The following is a 19,198-nucleotide window of genomic DNA, read 5'->3' as shown; positions in this document are numbered from 1 at the left end:
CTGGTTTTCCTCTGTATCTACCTGCTATATTTGTTTTCACTGTATTTTGTTTTCACACTATATGGGTGCACTGTCAAGACACTGATAGTACAGATACAATATGGATTTTTAAAAAAATTAAGTAAGAGCTATCAAACTACAGGATCTCATATCTATTGTCTTGGATTTTTCATAAATAACCCTCAAACAGCAAGCCTTTTTTGGAGAACTTCTGCTACCACTTATTCTAGTGATAATTTCATGATTATGCAATGTAAAGAGCAAACTCTTAATCTACAAATTCACTCTGGGTTCTTTTTACCAATCAAGGACAATGTCCCTGAGGACATTTCAATGATAGAACTGTTGAAAGAGAGTAATTTGCTAGCTTTGTATTCAAAAACTCAGCTGAAACTTCAAAAGCAGTTGCAGGACAAAGATTAAAAAAAAATCCCAAAACAGAAATCTACGGAAAGGATTTAATCAAAGTCAAGATAGTCAACCATTTCAAGCTGGAGGGTTTGGATGGTTAGAGGAGAAACTGAAACCCTTCCCTTTATTTTCCTTCTTTAACCTTTCATAGATTTTGTATCTGCTCTGAAAAAATACCAGCAGCAAGATTCCCTCTGCTATGGCACCCATTTCATCCTCCAGACATTAACACACAGGAAGGGCTAGGTACTTGCTCAGAATAGGAAGTATCAGTTCACCCTGTAGAGGTAGTTTTCTGTCCTCCCACACACATGCTGTTCTGTTTCCAAAATAGTCTCGTACACAGAACGTCTGAATGTGTCTCAAGACAAGCTGTGGTCTGAGTGACATGTCTCAGTTCCCAGTAGTGACCCATCAAAATTGCCTAAAAAGGTTGTAGCATCTTGCATTAAACTCTACATAAAGGGGCTGTAGGGGCAAAGGTATCCCTTGCATTTGTTTTTGTGCATTGCGTGTTTAAGATGCATTTCTCCATACTTTCCACCCTAATTAGATAGATTCATGTTAAAACCAACAAAAAGCATGTATACATGTGAAGCTGGAAAGCTAACCATGTGATGTTTTTGAAGAAGAAAGGTTGCATGTTCCCTAAACATTTCCCTGAATATTGTGGTAGTCTCATTTTTTTCAGCTGTTTAAAATCTGAGGTTACACTGCAGTCCATCATTTATACAATCTCCAAGTACTCCATAAAAGTTGATGAAATAGACATCATACAGAGTAATATTAAAATTCCAGTCAGCACTAGGATATGTTTAACATTTCAGTGTTTAATTCAATTTTTGAACCATAAAGTGACAATGACCATTTGAAGTGTAGCCCACATACTCTCTCAATAAGCCAGAGTAGACCTGTGAGTTTCAAATGCCTCATGTCAAAACATCTCCCACACAGAAGAAATACAGAGATGCTCAACTAAGGTCATGTGCAAGATAAATTGAAATGCTAGACACTGCCTCCAAACCAGTGAATTTCGTGACAGATTTATTCTAAAGCAGTAACATCTGATATCTAAGTCCAGCATAACAATGTTCTAACCAATGCTGTGATCTCTATCAACAAGATAACAAAGGTGCTGCCCTCACTAAAACACAGTTTTCTCAGTCTCCTACTTGGGCAGTTTTTAGCAGATCGTTTAAAGACTCCTGACTGATTAAGGATTTTGCAAACTGTGGCTTCATCAGAGCAGAAGCAGGAGGAAACTGGCACAGGCTTTCAAGCCAGCTCTTAAGCAACAGGTCTCCAGCACACTCAGCTTTCATTAAGTTTCCAAAAGTTCATGATGCCTCAGGATTTCTGTAGCTAAAGGAGTTAGGAAATTGAGACCAGGGACTGAAAAGAGCTAAGTTTTTTAATAATGTGAGCGGTTACAACTAGCATCTAATAAACCGATTATCAAGTGATTTAGCTTTTACAGTAAAATCACCTGGCACGTACTGACTGACTCAAGTGGAAAAAAAAAGAATTATGAAAACTGATTGTCTGAGCTCCTCAACAAAACAACTACCAGTTCCATTCGTGTATATAAAAAAAAATCAAAATTAAAGGAAAAATAAAATCTAAAATGTCAGCAAAGATGGCATCATCAAATCTTCCAGACTGATTTTAAGTTTCAACTTCTTATCAAATTAATCTATTTCATAACTTTATACATCAAAAAGGATTGCATATTATCTCAAACAGCCCCCCTTTTTTTTAGCAAATTCACCACCTTCTTGCATCTTTTGAAGTATAAGCTTTTTGTTTTGTTTACACAATATTCCATTATATTATGATGATGTTAGTCATCATATGATAAAACTGGCAATTGTAGCCTATGTTTTCTAAATAAACAGGAAAAAATTGCCAGATGAGGTCAAATGACTCTGAAAGACAATAGGTCTTTTAAGAAATGTGTTGAGCTCACACATCAAAGGGAACTTGTTCCATTGCAGATGCTTAAACCACCTTTAAGTTACACAGTAAATCCAAATCTATTCCTAAGCATTAGCTAGAAAGCATTATCTTTTCAAAATGAACATTAGTAAAATTTTAAGATGCAAATTTTAACATTTGCAACTTTCAACTTGGCTGTCATTCTGTCCGCAAATTTACTTATTCATCTAATAGTTTTATTTTTATTACTTTGGGTGGTTTAATGTGTCATAAACATAATTTTTTAAAAAGGTATTAAAAAACCCCAGTAATCTAAAAGAATCACACTGATTTTCTACTACAGTAACTACACTGCTTTAGTGTCTTTAGACTGTCAAGTCTGACTGAAGATTAACAGGTAATCAATTAAAGGACAGTAGAGCATGATGAAAGCAACAAATCATAGATTCAGAGAACAATCTGGATTGGAAGAGACCTTAAAGACCATCCTCTGCCCCCAAGTTACAGCCCCCCCTCCCGACACCATCCACCAGAACACACTGCTTCAAGTCCCTGCCAGGGATGTGGCAGCAATAACTTCCCTGTGCATCTTGTTCCAGCGCCTCACCATCCTCACAGTAAGTAATTTCTTCCCGATATCCGATCTAATTCTACCTTCTTTCATTTAAAAGCCATTCCCCCTTGTCCTACCACTAGCTGCCCTTGCAAAAAGTCCCTCTCCAGCCCTTGTAGGCACCCTTGTCTGTGATACCAGCTTTAGTTTCTCAGCAAAAACCAGAACTTAACATATTAACTCTACCCTTACAGCTGAGTAACTTCCAATAGTTTAGCTGTTGCTTGGATCAAGTGCTCATTATCAACCCGCACAGATGAAAATAAAGTTAATCACTGAAACTTCAGTCAATCCGTATCTACAACATGGATAAGGGACAAAAACTCTGCTGTACAAGACATTGGAAGAGAGACTGAAATACTGGATTTGTTCATCTGTAGGAAAAGAGATATCTCCTTGTGGTCTTACTGGTCTTCCATTACCTATATAGGAGGGAACAGAAGACAGACAGCTTTGAAGGTGCACAGTGGCAGTTTGAGAAGCCACAGCCCAAAGTTACAACGTAGAAAACACCAATTAAACATATAAATACAATGAACAGTTATGTAGGTGGTCAAACACTGGACCAAAAAAGCAGTGAATTTGCATGTCCATCCTTTGAGATCCCCAGAACACAACTGGTCCTGATCCTGCAAAAGTCAAGTCTAGCTGGTTTTGCTTTGAGCAGCTGCATTGCACCAGATGGCATCCAGAGGTGTCTTGTCATCTAGACTACTTTACAAGCTTCTAGCTTCAGATGGTGATGAAGAGCAGGCTGCAACTGACCTTCCTGTATATTCTCCCCTGTAACCCAAAATGATAGCAACATAAAACAGAGGTTAAACATATGATTAAGGACTCAACAAAGTACAAAATTTCCAGAAACTTCTAATAGTGTCTTATAAAAATCAAATCCCAAGGTCTTGATAAGAGCATGCCATAAACTGTGTCATGTTGAGCTTTCTTTCCATTTGATTACTGACCTTTCCCAACAAGAACACAGGAAATACCTGGAAGGTCATCTGGCATGATGAGAACTGTAGTCCTCTAGAGGATGTAGCCAGGATTACAACATGGAGCCCCTCCTGCTCAGTCAAATTAATGTCTCCTTACCCCCCAGATACAACACAAACAAAAGCCTTGGGTGTGCTTAAGAACACTGAGCATTGAAAATGTTTTGTTAAGAAATTATCTTCCATGCTGTAATAAGATTTCTAGAGTTAGCTGACTAATTTAAAGAGGTTTGTTATGTTCTGTGTGTGCAAGTGTCTGAACACATTTGCATCTCGATGGAAGCACACGTTGCATAAGGTACATTACATGCAAGTCTTCTCTACTCCTTTGTACACTCTGCATAATCTTCTACAACACAATGATATGCACATGCCAAATTCCACTGCAGAAAACCAAAAGAACAAAAAATAAACTGAAATATTACCTCCAAACAGATAATAGCCACTGTCAGACAGGATCCTCATGCTCACCATTACAAAACCAATCCCTTAGTAAGCCTAACACTTTCTCTGGACCAGCTAAAGCATCCACTGCACTGAAGGTAATACCCCTAAAGGCACTGCCATATGTTCTCACAAGCCTGCACACTGTGATTCACCTTTAACTATGGCAATAAATCAGTGGTATTTTCAGAAAATCTCTTTATGCAACTCACTGTAATTCCCTTACTGGGAAACAATGGATTTTCATGTGTTATGGCACTATTTATTTTTTAGCAGTAGGATTAATGAGTAGAAGATCTAGTACTTTTGCTGTAGGCAAAGACAAAGCCACAATATTTAATAGCAATATCCTCAGGAATCAACAAACACAGATAGTGATTTCATGAGTTTTTAAACACCTCTGTGAGTATCATCTTAGAAACTTGGCATTAGTTTTCCTGGATAGTAGCAGCTTCTTGTTGGTATATATATGTGTGTATATATATATATATATATATATGTACATATGCAAAAAATACCTGAATATTTTCCTGGTATTCTAATGACATACTGTACTAATTACTTCTCAGTGAAGTTTTATCAAAATGAGCTTGCTCTAAATGTAGATACTTTTTTTTTGGTATAAATCCCTTTTTAAAGGAAGTAATCCCATTACAGCTTTGTGTGTCTCAGTCTGAGACACATTCCTAACAGCTGACCTTTCTGGAGATACTCCCATTGGCATTTCCTTGCTAAGTTATTTGGCACCTGAGTGACCTCAGCATTGTCTCGAGGTTGTCCCTCCCCTCCTACTCTAAAGGCATACCGATCCCGTTACATCCTCAGCATGAGTGCTATCACATGGCCTTGGATACCCTCATCTGTAGTAGGGGAGAAGAACTTCTCCCCTAAGCATGGAATCACAGATTTCCTTCAGTGGCAATCCCATTTCTTGCTCTTGTGAGGACTTCTGCAAAGGTCCCAAATTTGAGCGTCAGTCTGTTCATCCAGCCCATTTTAGGCAAATAATTTTGTAAAAAATGCATCCCAAAATACATAATATGACAGTCGGTCTTTGCTTGTCCTTGAGGCATCAAAGCAAAAAGGAGCTAGAACCTACACAAGGGAAGCAGGAAAAGCCTCCCATGTTCTTCCCATACAATGGGAAATAGTCATATATTTGAAAGGTGATCTCACTAGTGGACGTAGAAATGGTGACACTATACACAAAATTATTACAATACAATACAACAAGCAGCCAAGACAATTTAGCAAGGGATGGCCCAGTAGGTATTTTAGAGATGCTTACACATCAAGCCCACACACAGTATGGCTAGAAGCATCTCTGGAAGAGTAGTCTACCACTAAGTCTTAAGAAATGTTCAAATCAACAGCTGTGCTTACACTTAGATTAGCTTTCTGCTCAGCTTTTGATATATTCAGAATAGTAACTAACACAAACACCTATGCCCAATGTGTGGCAAATACCCCCAAATGACAAAAGGGAAGTTGTTTGGGAGCTAACTACCAAGTTCCAATAGAAGCATGGCAGCAAAGGAGGAGCAACACGGTGTGCCACTGAAAATCTGTGAGTTCAAAAGACAGACAATAAAGACAAAAGGACATTGTGTAGGAAAACAAGTCAAGCACAGTAAGCCTACATATTTTATTACAACAAGGAACATAAAAAAGAAGCCCTTTCAAGAAGTGTCCTGCTTTCCTTGGCAAAATAAAGGAATCTCTACTGCTTTGTCCAGTGTCCCATAAAAAGAAAAGACCAGTTCCAAACATGTTCAGACCCTTTTGTGTAGTCTTGCTGAGGCATGACAATTCCACAGGTCTTGAGTGTAAACAATCACTACTATTTCAATTTCATCATGTAAGGAAGAACCCTGTATTTCCAACTTACTAATCCCATTCTACTCCTCTAAATTCAGTGTTGTTGAAGAGATGTATTCAGGAGCAGTAGCAGAAAGAGCTTCTTACTATTCCACCAGCTGCACTGCAGAATTTTTTTTAAGTCAGGTACATCCATTACTCATAATTTACCACTACAATCACAAGTAGTATCAACAACATCACATCATCATTTCTAGAGGTAGTGTTGGCTGTTCTTACTATTCAGGAGAACCTTCCTACTTACTAAACCATTTATATGGCAGCCTATCCTTCCTTATCTTGCAGGTTTTCTGCACCAAGTTATCCATGATAAATCTATTCCTGCAAAAGCAGATTTTCTATTACTGTCTATGTCTCCTACTTGCAAAATTTTTGATAGCATTACGTACAATTCTTTCGGCCTAATACTGGCAATTCTCAAGTTGCATTCACTGTAGAAATCCAGGCGATTTACAGTGTGGTTTTCTCAGCGTGTAAAATCTGGTGATCTTACCAGAGTAAAACCAAATATTGGAGCTTCTTATGACAGGAAAGCATGGTTCTTTGACAGCTGAACAGGAAGCTTTGGCATTGCAACACTAAGCATGGAGATATTTAAGATTCCTCCATGTTCATGCATTATTGGCAACTGCAGGGACACTGCTTCCCAGTCCCACAAGTGTAGTCAGTGTCTACCAAAATCAAGATCCACTCAACATCAGCTTTTGGCTATAGATTTGCAGTGACTGGCAATCAAAGTCAGAATGAAGAGTAAAAAGAACAATGAAAATACAGAGTAAAATCAGGTCTTCTGAAGAGCTGCTGGCTTGGAATTTTAAACAGGCTGCATAATAATAACAACTATACAATATTTATAGTAAGTATTTTTCATTTTACTCTTCAGCAAATGGAACCATGTGATATCTAAAAAGACAGAACATAACTCCATCTTCCTAACAACTAGAACTACGAATACAGAATTGAATAGTAATTTTTGGTAGGAAGATAGATATTGTTCCTAAGTTAAAGAAAAATGCCAACAACCAAGATAAAATATTACCACCACCACCACTCTGTGTTTCATAACCTGAAACAGGACAGGTACCCTTTACCAACACCCAGGTTTTCAGTGGACTATGGTACCTATGCCAATTAAAAAAAAAAAAAAAGCTTCGAACCACTGGCTTGGCAGCATGACAACTGTCAAAACTCAACCATTTTCTATTATTTTAAGAGTTCCCTGTGCCACACTGTCATCAGGCTATGCCACCCAGAAGCACACTTCCATGATCAAGGCACAGAATTTGCAAGAATTTAATTTTCTTCCCAGATTTCCTGCATGGTTTCTATGCCTAAACCTTGATTCACTCTCTCACCAGGTTTCCCTGGATGTGTGTCAATGTCCTCGAACAGAGGCATTAGAGTAGCCACCTACAACTGCTGTCATGTATAGACATTGACATATGCTTCTCAGTTGTGTTAGTTTTAGACTATGGAGCATGTATACTACATCAAAATAATTCAGGACAAGAAGTGACTCTGCTTTTCTCTATAACATCATTACAGACAATTTAAAATGTAATTTCTTAAGCTTTGAAGTTCATTTTAGCACACACTGAAAATGCAAATACATTTTGAGTACAATTTATGAATCCAGTATTTGTCAAAACTCAAAGGAAAACATTCTTCACTAAAACCACCAAAAAGACGTTTACTTTCCAGCTGCAAAACTAAAAAAAAAAAAAAAAAAAAAATCAGGATTCAGCATCATCATGACACTCAACACACCCTCTCAGGGACTACTACATAAAAATATTGAGAAATTCAAACCTTTCTGCCCTTCCCAATTGTTTCCCAGCAAGGCTTACTTTCAGACCACTCTTCTGTGTTCAAAAACTGTATAGTTACAGTTAATTTTCCTTTAAGAAATGAAACCACATTAAATTGCTTGTGGCTATTTATGTGGGGTAATAGTCAAAGCACAGTCCACATATCCTACCGTATTTCTTGTCTTAGGCATTATAAAAATAAGTGTCTGCTATGTTTGGTCATAAAAAATACTTTGTCAATAATACTCAACCCTGCAATGCATGCAGAGCCAACATTGCTAAGAACCTAAGCTGAATTCATGCCCTTCTTGGGCATGACCAAATTATTTACAAAATTCCAGGGAGCTGATGCCGGGGGATTGTTCACAGTAAGCTTACTGTACCAGTGTGGGAAAAAGATTCAGCTTGACTCTCTGAACACAGTGGGAGCTTGTAGAGCTGGCAACTTCAAGTTCAAAAGTGATTCCTTGTCAGAGTCAATCACTTGATGTACATTTCAGTGATCAAAAACAACTCTAAGGTAAAACAGGTTTGACAGTCTGAGCTGTGTCAGAACACCCCTCAAAGGGAAAATTTTGTTGGTCATTAAGACAAAAGTTACACCAATACCAAATAAAATCTCACTCCCTTTATCATTTTTCTTTCCTTTTCACTGGGGAATAATGTGAGCTGACTAATTCTAGAACACTACATTACGTAAATGGTTGTGTAATGTAAGGTATAGTAGGGTACCTGGTCACTTCTCCTATCATAAAGATAGATCAGGCTGGTGTAAGCTCTTCTGTTTTCTCTTACTAAACAAAGTGAACATTATTTACACAGGTGTCTAGTTTACAGGCACTGAGAAACAGACAAAGATACTGCAAAACATGATCTTGGTGATATGAAACATGCTACTAGTATACAAGGAGAAAAATTTCACTGACTCAGGGGATGATCAAGACACCCTCACATTTGTAAGGTGTTACAGCATTTGTTTTGCAGCACTTATGTCAGGTGAATATTGGGCCCTTCAGAAACCCTTCCCGGTTTATAATCTCATTAGGTACAAAAAACATGTTTAAAATGAACATCTAGTAAATTAAAAAAAAAAAAACAAAAAACCAAAACAACAAAACAAACAAACAAAACCTGAACCAAACCCATGTAATCCAGAATTAGCCTCATCCATTTTAAAATCTAGCTAGAATAAATTTTTGCCTTAGCACCCAAGATGAGCTGCCTTCAAAGAAAACCATGATGCTTATACACATGCCCCGCAGAAACTACTAATAAGCATCCAAGAGTATCTTGGCAGTCAGCAGGATCCCAGGGAAGCACCAGGGGAAATACTCTGGGAATCAGGTTTTGCTGAAGCAGATTATCCCAAAACACACAAAAAAGAACCCAAATCAAACAAAAAAAACCCTCACCAACTAAGCAACAACAAGAAAATCCCAACAACAGAAAAAACAAACAAAAAAAACCCACCGCTACCACCAACAAAACCCCAGCCAAAACTCCCCCAAAAACCAAGAAAACAAGAAAAAACCCCAACCAACCAACACTGACCAAAAAAAAAAAAAAAAATCAACTAAACAGCAAAATCCAACACATGATACAACAAACACTTTCACAAATCAGAAAAAATGTCTTTGCTTTGTAGAAGAACCTGAAGTTTACCGCCTGCAGAAATCCCCACAGCGTTCAGCTCTTTAACCACTAAATCAGCTAACACACATCTATCTTCATGCGTCAGTCAATTTTTTGTCAGGTTTTAATCTAGGTGTCTATGTATGAAAAGGTGTGAACTTCCTTTTAATTGTCTTCTCTGTGGAGGAACATTAATCTCCTTTAATAATAGAAAGGTTGGCATTTTATTCCTGAATTTAAAAGAGCAGCTGAATCTCAGTGATGTGAGAAGCATGGCACATATTTTGTGTCTTTAGGGGCAGGACCATGTAAAGACGCCTCAACTGCAACATTTCTAGTTTTCCATCAGTTTAATCCATGCTTTCATCATGACCACATATTTTAAACGTTTTTATATAGTTTTAAAAAGCAGTAATTAAGTAGCTCACACACAAATCTTGTTTCTTTATTCCCTGAACTACACACATTGAAGCTTTCTTCCTTTCCCCCCTAAATTTTCCTTTCTTTGCATTATGAACTCCGAAGTAATTTCATTTTCAAAGTTTAGTTCCAATGTTAAAAAGAGAAGACATTCACTTGCTTGATATTCCTCCACGGAGAGTAAAAGGCCTGTAAGCTCTTTTGCCTGCTACTCTATGGATCAGCATGCCTATTCTTGCATTGGCATTTTTCCACTCTTCCCAACTTCAGTAATGACAAGCTGCTGCCACAAATGCAAGCAATCCAGTACGCTGCATACGTGCATGTGCACGTATGTGCATGCGCATTTACATATCCTAGCACATTTCTTTGGAATTGTGCCTGGCAGGATTTATTCTCCCATTTTAAAAGTAATCCATTATTTGACCGCCATCTGAGAACCTAGAAATTAAACGGGGCTTTAGTAAATGCAGTACAACAAGCTGTATTTAAAGTAATATTTATTTCAAACAGAGTTAAATAGGACATGTCCTATATAGCTTTCACTCTCATCTTTCAAGAAAGATACTTTAAATGGATTTTAGCATGTAAGCCACCTACATTTAGCATATACATCATAAGAGTAATTTTCTTCCATAAGTAATACACTCCACTGATACAGAGCTCCAATTCCCAGATGAACATAGGCATATGTGCTTTTTTTAGGCAATTTAATCCCTGAAAGCATCAGCTTTTCAGTTCACAAAATTAAAAAAAAAGTACCCCAAAAGATAAGTTTTATGCAAATATACATACTGAGAAGACTAATAACTACATTTTATGCAACTGTTTTTCTTAAATTGATTTCCCCCCACGAAAGGGGCAAAATATGCCTTAAGTTTTAGCTTTCATGGTTTTAATATTCTGTGCTGCCTAGGTGTGTAGCTCTGAGCTACATGTTAACAGAGTACGTAGACAAAACAAACCTTTTCCAGTTTGAGACCAAGGACAACTGTTACAAGTTTCAGTCCCAAAAAGCATAAGAGTGGACTGAAGAAAGAAAAGAAGAAGGATGGGACTTCATAACCTGCAGGTGTAATTGGACAATTAACTCCAACATGCAAATGGACCAAAACTTATAAAAGTGTGAGACCTTGTGACTGGTTGTCTATTTTGTGACTATTTTGGGTCCATTTTGGCTGTAGCCCTGGCTGGGCTCTTGTGCTGCCCAAGGTATATCCATTAAGGCCTTTCAATAAATACTGACTTTATTCCTTTAGCTCTGTCTAATCTCTTTTCCAGGTCAGCCTCCCAAGAACATCAGTTCCACTTCTAAAGTTCTATAATTCTGGTGTAATCTCCAAATAACATCTATTCATAAATCCTGTTTGGAAGTATTTTCTTCCATTTTATTCAAATTAGATTAATTTTCCACTATGTCATCCTGTATGTCCCAATTTTTCTGTTCTTTCCTAATTTAAGGTCACAGGTTCTAAAGCCACAGATGGACCACCATGCAGCTCTCCAAGTAATTTTCCTGACATTTTCCAGCTGTAAAACAAGAATTGCAATGTTGAACCTTCAAATGAGTCAAGCCTGAACTGCAAGAAAACAGAACTTGGCACCAGCGACAGAACTGGAGGGTTTCGGCAAAGGTGAGACTTGAACCTACTTGGAACTGTCTGAGGCCAGAATAAAAGGAATGCTGAATTTCCAGAGCATTTACCTACACTCAGAAGTCATGACACACTGCCCATGGGAAATGTTTTTCCTTTTTAAGTAAGTACAATACTTTCAAAGGTCACAAGTTCTTTTAATAAACTTGAAGTACAAAGCTTTGTGTTACACCATATCCCACTCAGAGAGGTGGATGTAAACCAGAGGGAATGCAGACGCTGATAAGCAACAAGCAACAGCTATTTCCTCCTGTGCACTGTGATGAGATGAGCTCTGTATGTCTGGTCCAGAGATGGAAAACTCCAGGTGGCTGAACAGTAAAGCATGACATGCCATCCTGTGTCAGCAAAGAAAGGCTGGTCCGGGCAAACTTAAAAAGACAAATCACAATTTGAGCTCAATTAAATTTCTCATTCTCTGGAGATACAGCAGCCACATACCAACTTGAAACCATCCTGAGCAGATGAGAAACACATAAATCAAAATGTGCCAAAGATACGGCAAAATTAAAACAGTCTGATTTGAGAGCATCCCAGTACCAAAACTTATTAACTGTGAACTAGTAGTCCTTTACGATACACTATCAAGCAGAACATCAAGGGTGGTTATGTTCACCCTGAAAAAGTTATAACACAAGCCAGAGAAAAGAAATTAAGACCCTGTCCATGCTGAAGACAACATATTATAAACCCAGACTATTTTCTAAGCCTGAACGAGCTAAATTTTCAATTGCAATTAAAGAGATAATGTAGTCTAAACTATTTAAACATTTTCTTGTGAGTCTCATCCCTTTTAATGTCAAGTCACTTTCAGAGCATGACATATTAAAAAATCACTCAGTGTTACACATTCATTTGAGAGAGTAAACACAAAGAGAGATGGTATCTTTCCCTGGCTACAGTTAACTACAGCTCTCTCGAGGATACACCCAAGTAACTAAAAAAAACTCTCTAAAATTATGTGACAAACAAAAAATACCCAATGGGTTCAGAGAGTCATTACTTCCCTGAATCTGCATCCCAGTGCAGTTGACAGCTTCAGCTTTTCTGTCCTGCCTCCACTCTTCTATTCTTCCCACTCTGTCTCCTGTGGCAGGATATTCACCCAGAATTACAGCAGTCAGTATTTTAGAGTGATCAGCTAAGCCACTCTTAAGACAAAGGCAAGAAAATAATTACAAGTGATTACCTATTAAAGTCTCTGACTTAATGGATACCTTATAAATTCAGGATCTTTGAGAACAGTGAAGAATAGCATTACTGTAAGTAAATGGGAACTTTGGAATCATGCATATCTCCTGTGTAAGTAAGTGTCATGACAGGAGCTGCCGAACCAGAGGTTTGAGGAACAGTCTGAAAAAGGAAAACTTTCAGCATTGTGAAATGCTAATGTTGGGAATTAAAAATGCAAGTGCAGGCAAAGATCTTTAAAAGAGCAATTTAAAAATACTTTTTTTTTTTGAGTTGCATATCGGTCTTAAGAATTACTACCAACATCTGAGATCCATTCCAGAAAAGTTACAATAAAAATACAGTAAGATATCAGCAGAGGAAGCTCCTAATCTCAATACTCCCTTCCATATCAAAAGCAGTCAAAGACAAAAGGCTGAACATGTAGCTTCAGGGCAACGACTGACTTCTCTATTCACTACTTCCAAATATTGTCGGTGACAGTGCACATTTCTCAGGCTATGTCCAGATTACCCCTGCCTCTAGCTGTTGGCAAGTAGAAATGCCCCTAAATCTTCATGCTTCTCCATCTCCCCTGCTCTGACGTGAAAGGCAGAATGGGATAAAAAAGCTGAACTGACAAACATTAGAACTAAGGCACATCAAAACCACCAGGGCTTTATAGCTTCAAGTTCCATTAGAAAAATTACCAAAAAATTGCATTGGAAATGCTTCAGCACAGTCTCCAAGGGTGTTTGCAAAACTATCAACTTTTACTAGGAAGCATCAACTAGTGGAGCTTGTGGAAGCTCCTTTTGTCAGCGACTCATACCAGGGTTTTGCTCTTGAAAAGGTCTTCTCACTGAAAAATTTGGAGTTTTAAGAGAAATAAGAAACAAGAAATTCAAGGGCTCTGGCACTCGTGTCCAGATCAACAAATAGCACAATCTACTTCCTGCCCTTGTTTAAGTGGAAAGCCTGAGCTCCGTGGAACCTGCAGATATTAAAAGCCTATTATGTCCTTTTTCAATTATGTTGATAATGGCAAGACACATTATCATCAACAGAAAGCTGGCATAATTCTTGTTTCCAAACTCCTTCAAAGAGTTATTTTACATGTCATCAACTAGTATCATATTAAATAAATAGGATCAATGCAGCTAAAGAAGGGCTAAAAATTTCACAGCCATAATAAAAGAACATAAAATATTCAGTTAATTTTCATTCAGGTATTTATACATAATCACAAAACACTTCCTCTGTTTTCTTTGTAAACAGTTTAATACTTGAACATCTCCAAAAATATTTTAAGATGTGTGGTGGCTAATTTAAAGGTAAAAGAAAAATCTAGAGCAGCTCTATCAGGTGAAAGTCACACAAGCAGTTCAGGTTTTATAAATAAAAGCCAAGTATTTTGCTGCTTTTTTGATTCTCCCCCTGTGATAAGGTCTTCCCTCAAGCTACTTCTAACAACAGCACTAAATAGGAAGAAGAAAGAATTCCAAACCTCTAAACTGGCAGCTCAAAATGTAATTCAGTAGGTTTACTCTGAAATCTGAGGGCTCTCTAAGGTTGTCATCTTTTACACGAGTCTTTCCTAGGATTACTGAATGTGGTAGAATGACTGAATTTAGTGAAAAAGAGATCCTGACTTTTAGGTATTTTGAACTGGAAGCTGCACTTGCACGGAGCAGTTGTACTGAACACAGAGCCCGAACCAGTACTTCAAGTAGCAAGGTGGTATGTGTGCCTGCTGGGGGGGTGATTTATTCTGCAGTTATAAAGCACATAAAGGTGCTTTATGAACGTTTAATGAATGATGTTTAATTCTCCTTTTTAAGAGTTGCATAAATTGCTGTGTTAGATGTATCCTCAGTTTTATCTATGGCTCCTTCTCCAGAAAGGAAGCTAGGGCTGACAATATCCATCCATAGATAATTTCCTTAAGTAACGAGAGTTAAGATAATTTATGTCTTCTGAAGCATCCAGCATTCAGTTACACAGCAGTATGTGCAGGGTTTTTTCCTGCCTCTCTTTTAAGACTGGCCTCCCCACTCTAAATACCTACCTGTCAATCTTCTTTCATACATCAAAAGAGACACTAAACAAACTTCACTTTCCAAACCACTTTAAACATTTATGGTATAGCAGGCAACAAAACTCTAATAACCCCTTGACAAAACACAAAATTGAAATCATCTAAACAAGAGACAAGCAACAAAACTTCAACAAATTAACTAGGGAAGGAAGCCTGGAACCAGAAGTAAGAGAGCATAGTTTATTCTTTTGTAGCAGAGCAATAATTTTACTGCAAGGTCAAAGCAAATTGAAAAGCTCAGCTGTACTGAGCTTTGGCCCAAGTCAGGTGGGAGTGCACCAGATCATAACCAAAGGCTTCTCAGACCAAAAATTAACTTTGCAAGTTAAAAATGGACAGACCAGGAAGAAAGCAGTATAGGAAAATAATAGATTCCTGGTGTAGGCAACAAGCTTAGCTATGAAAGAAAGCATGGACACTTCCTCTAAAAACGTGCAAGATTTTTAAGCTTCTGTTACCAAGCAATGCATCTGGTAGTGGGAATTTGGCAGAGTTTAGTGAAACATAGCAGTGGATGAGATGATAGCACAGAGGAAGCATGTGAAAAATGACTGATCTTGGACTAGGAAACAAAATCAGTTTACAGAACCTATAAAGGATATTAGTGGGAGGTGTAAGAAAACGTACTATCACAGAAAGTGCTACTTTTCCCAAAACAAAGGTCAGATAAGAAACTGAATTCAGGCTACTTAAACCACCAAGAAAATACGGTCATAGTTATTAATAGATTAGTATCTCCTCCTTGGTATCATGAAAACAGATTATGAAAGCAACTAGTTGTCTAAAGTCTCCATTGTGGTAATATATATTATGAATCAAAAAAAAAAAAAAAAAAAAAAAAAAAACACCAAAAAAAACCCCCAAAAAACCCCAAAACCTTAGAGACCTTAGAGGGTGATACAAGAACACTCTCCCTTGGCTTTTGTTTGGATTCTACTGTGGTAAGAACCTCAGGCTATTAAGAAGCCACCACAAGGAACATGCTTTCTTCAGCTGCATCCCTAATTAGTTTTGTTGCTTTGAATACCCGCTTTCTTCATTTTATCACTCTATTACAGAGAAGCTTAGAGACCCAGCTTCCAACATATGCCTTCCATGATGGTGAGTACTGCCGTTTTGGATATACCAAGCGAAATATTTAGCAACCAAAGTAATATTTAAAAGAGAGAGTAGAACACTGCTTTCCAAGACAGGTGTTTCATTTCACCGTAGCATGGTGCATCCAGTTAGCACTGACAAAAGACTAAAAGCAGTGCCAAGATACATTTCACTAAAAAATGATAGTAATACTTGAGCACTGTCTTTGATTTAAGGACTCACAACGAACACTAGATATAACTGCAACATTGTTAATGTTCTGCTCTGGGGAGACATCTCTGCTATTAGAGACATAATGGCAGTGAAATTCACAAAGCAACATGTTCTTATTATCCTTCCATAAAAATGACTGAAAGGACTCATGCACGTACAGTTCTCGTGTTAAGTGCACTATGGCTGAAAAGAATACAGATGCTGTATCTGACCATTTCAAATGTAGTATGCTAGAATCTTGCCAGCAGAAAGCAAGGACATCCTGGATTTCAAGACAGAAGGAAACTCCTTAGTTCAATGGATGCTAAAAATACCATAGAAACCTGCAACTATTAGGATTTTTTTTTTTAATTTCCCCCTCTAGCAAGGAGGGTTAACATTTATGTCACTATCCATGACATTAAAGGTGCCTCAGATATCAGCATCTGCCAAAGATATTTAGAAAAAAATAATTTCAGAACATGTCCCCTGGCAGAAGGAGGGGACCTAGGAGACACAGGGGAGAATGGAAGCATGTTACTGCTGCTTGCAGTGACAGGCAAGTTTCCTCCCAGGCTGCCTCACCTTCCCAAGGGGCCTTAGACAACAGGCATGAGGCCTTGGAACAGGATGGACAGGCAACTGATCATGTGGACAAGATTTTCCTGCGGTGTTGATCTTCCTTTCTCTGCTGAACAGTGACAGGACCCGAGGGAACACATGAAGAAGTGTCAGGGAAAGTGTGGGCTGGATATAGGAAAAGATTCTTCACCAGAGGGTGGTTGGGCACTGGAACAGGCTCCCCAGGGAAGTGGTCACACCAGCACCAGCCTAACAGAGCTCAAGAAGCACTTGGACAATGCTCCTGAGCACACAGAGTGAATTTTGGGGCTGTCCTGCACAGGGCCAGGAGTTGGACTCCATGATTGTTTTGGGTCACTTCTGACTCATGATATACCATAATAAATATAAGTTTAAAAATAGAAGGAATATTTTAAACATTGATCAGAACAATTAGCAAATTAACTTCCTGCTTGCAAGGACTATTTTGAGAGGCTGGTGGATGTTGGTGCTGGTACAAGGCTATATTAGTCCTTCCACAGAAGAAGGCCACTCAACATGTAATGGCTGAACATGAAATGGCTGGGACACTTAGGCAGGCCATGAGAGTGGTTGAGATGCAGGAGTTAAAATGAAAGAGGGCACATGAAAGGAATGAGACTGGGCAGAATAGGCATTTCTCCTTAGAAACTGAACTCAACAGACAAGTTGGATGCACAGCAGAGGACAGACACGTAACTTTTATCCAAGGCTGCATGTTTCACTCAGTTTAGATACAATGGGGAAATATGTAACAGTATTTTGAGACTAAAAACTAGCATGTTTTTCAGCAAGTCTCTCGGACGTGCAAGCACACAACATCTGCAGAGACAGGGAAAACTGCTTGCTTATCACTTGTCTCATTTATCAGACTCATTTGCCTCAGAGTTACAGTACATGCTTTGCTATTTGTCAGAAATGGAAAACATTCCTGTACTTACTCAGAGGTTTAAGTGTCTGATTAAACACTCCACTTAGTGCAACGGAGCATGGCAGAACAAGTGCTGTACAATACAACACAGCAAAATGAGATGAGTAAATGCAGGGAAAGGACAACTAAGTGCCTTTCATCAAGCATGCCAAGAAGGGCACACATCTCTTTTTTTGAGACATATCCTGAAGAATTTTAGAAACTAGGTTAGTGCTCAACAAAATGCTATTAACTATCTTAAACACAAGGATGCTTTTAATTATCAAGCCAATGTACGCCACAGTATCAGCAGAAACATAGTGGGTTGCTTCCCTTTCCTACACTTTCCACGTACAATCTCCACCTGCTTCATGAGTCATTACTCAAAGACCACTGTATTAACATACGTGGATTTCTTGGGCAGTAACTTAAACAGATCACAGAACTGGAGTCAAGATGTTGTAAAGACTGAGCCTCGGGATTCTCAAAAACTAACAGAATATGCCATTTTGCTATCTGAAATAGTTTGAACTGTCACATCTTGATCAAATATATGTTCAAAAACAAAGACAAATAACTTTGGCTCTATATAGGTACAGCTAGCATTTTAAAGGATTGCTTGGTATTCAAGCAAGAGAGGAGGATCACAGCTTCCCATGCTGATATCTCAGAGTTCATCTCCCACAACTCTGCCTGAGACTGAAATAAAGTTGCAGTCATTAGTTCAAAATGTTAATAGTCATACTTTAATATTTGCACGCCATCAGTCTGGCTTTCAGGCTTTGTGCAACGACAATACCTAATGTGAGGTGCTTTTTTCCAATCCTTTAGTTTCCCTAAAGCCAAGTATTAGCAGCTGAGCATATTATTGTGAGGTTTCTTTATTCACTCTGGGTTTCTCTTGCTTACTGTAATACTACCAGTAGTAGCTGGGATTTTTTTTTTAACATATTTGTAAAACTATTGCATGACCACTGTCACTTCTATATCGAATACACAGATATATTTCTATCAGAAATGATAGTGCTCTTAGCTTGATCTGGATGTCACATCATACAATGATCTTTCTCACAGTCCTAACCACATTCCTGGTTAATTCCACCTTCATACAGGCAGAATTTCTTCCAACAGCACTGGACTCAGAAACATACTCTAAAGGTACTTAAAAATATATGAAACCAAATAATATTTCTGTATTTTCTGTCTTCCTAACATATGCTTCAAAATTTTCTTTTATCTAAAAGAAAATGTTTGCTATGTACTTTTTCAAACAACAGCCATTAAATTATATTTTTAAGAAAGTATTTATAATATTAATGCATCCCTTCACTCTTCAAAGATT

At 38.0% G+C, this 19,198-nt stretch overlaps 1 protein-coding gene across 2 annotated transcripts in view; it reads right to left on the bottom strand.

Annotated features, from left to right (window-relative positions):
• CDC42SE2 (CDC42 small effector 2) overlaps positions 1–19,198 on the bottom strand; it is a 90,236-nt gene that overhangs the window by 17,498 nt on the left and 53,540 nt on the right. The gene's annotated exons all lie outside the window — the stretch shown is intronic.

Source organism: Anomalospiza imberbis, chromosome Z (genome assembly GCF_031753505.1).
Source record: "Anomalospiza imberbis isolate Cuckoo-Finch-1a 21T00152 chromosome Z, ASM3175350v1, whole genome shotgun sequence".
Lineage (NCBI taxonomy): Eukaryota > Metazoa > Chordata > Aves > Passeriformes > Viduidae > Anomalospiza > Anomalospiza imberbis.
The sequence above is the reverse complement of the archived record's forward strand: the minus strand, read 5'-3'. Positions and strand labels throughout refer to the sequence as shown.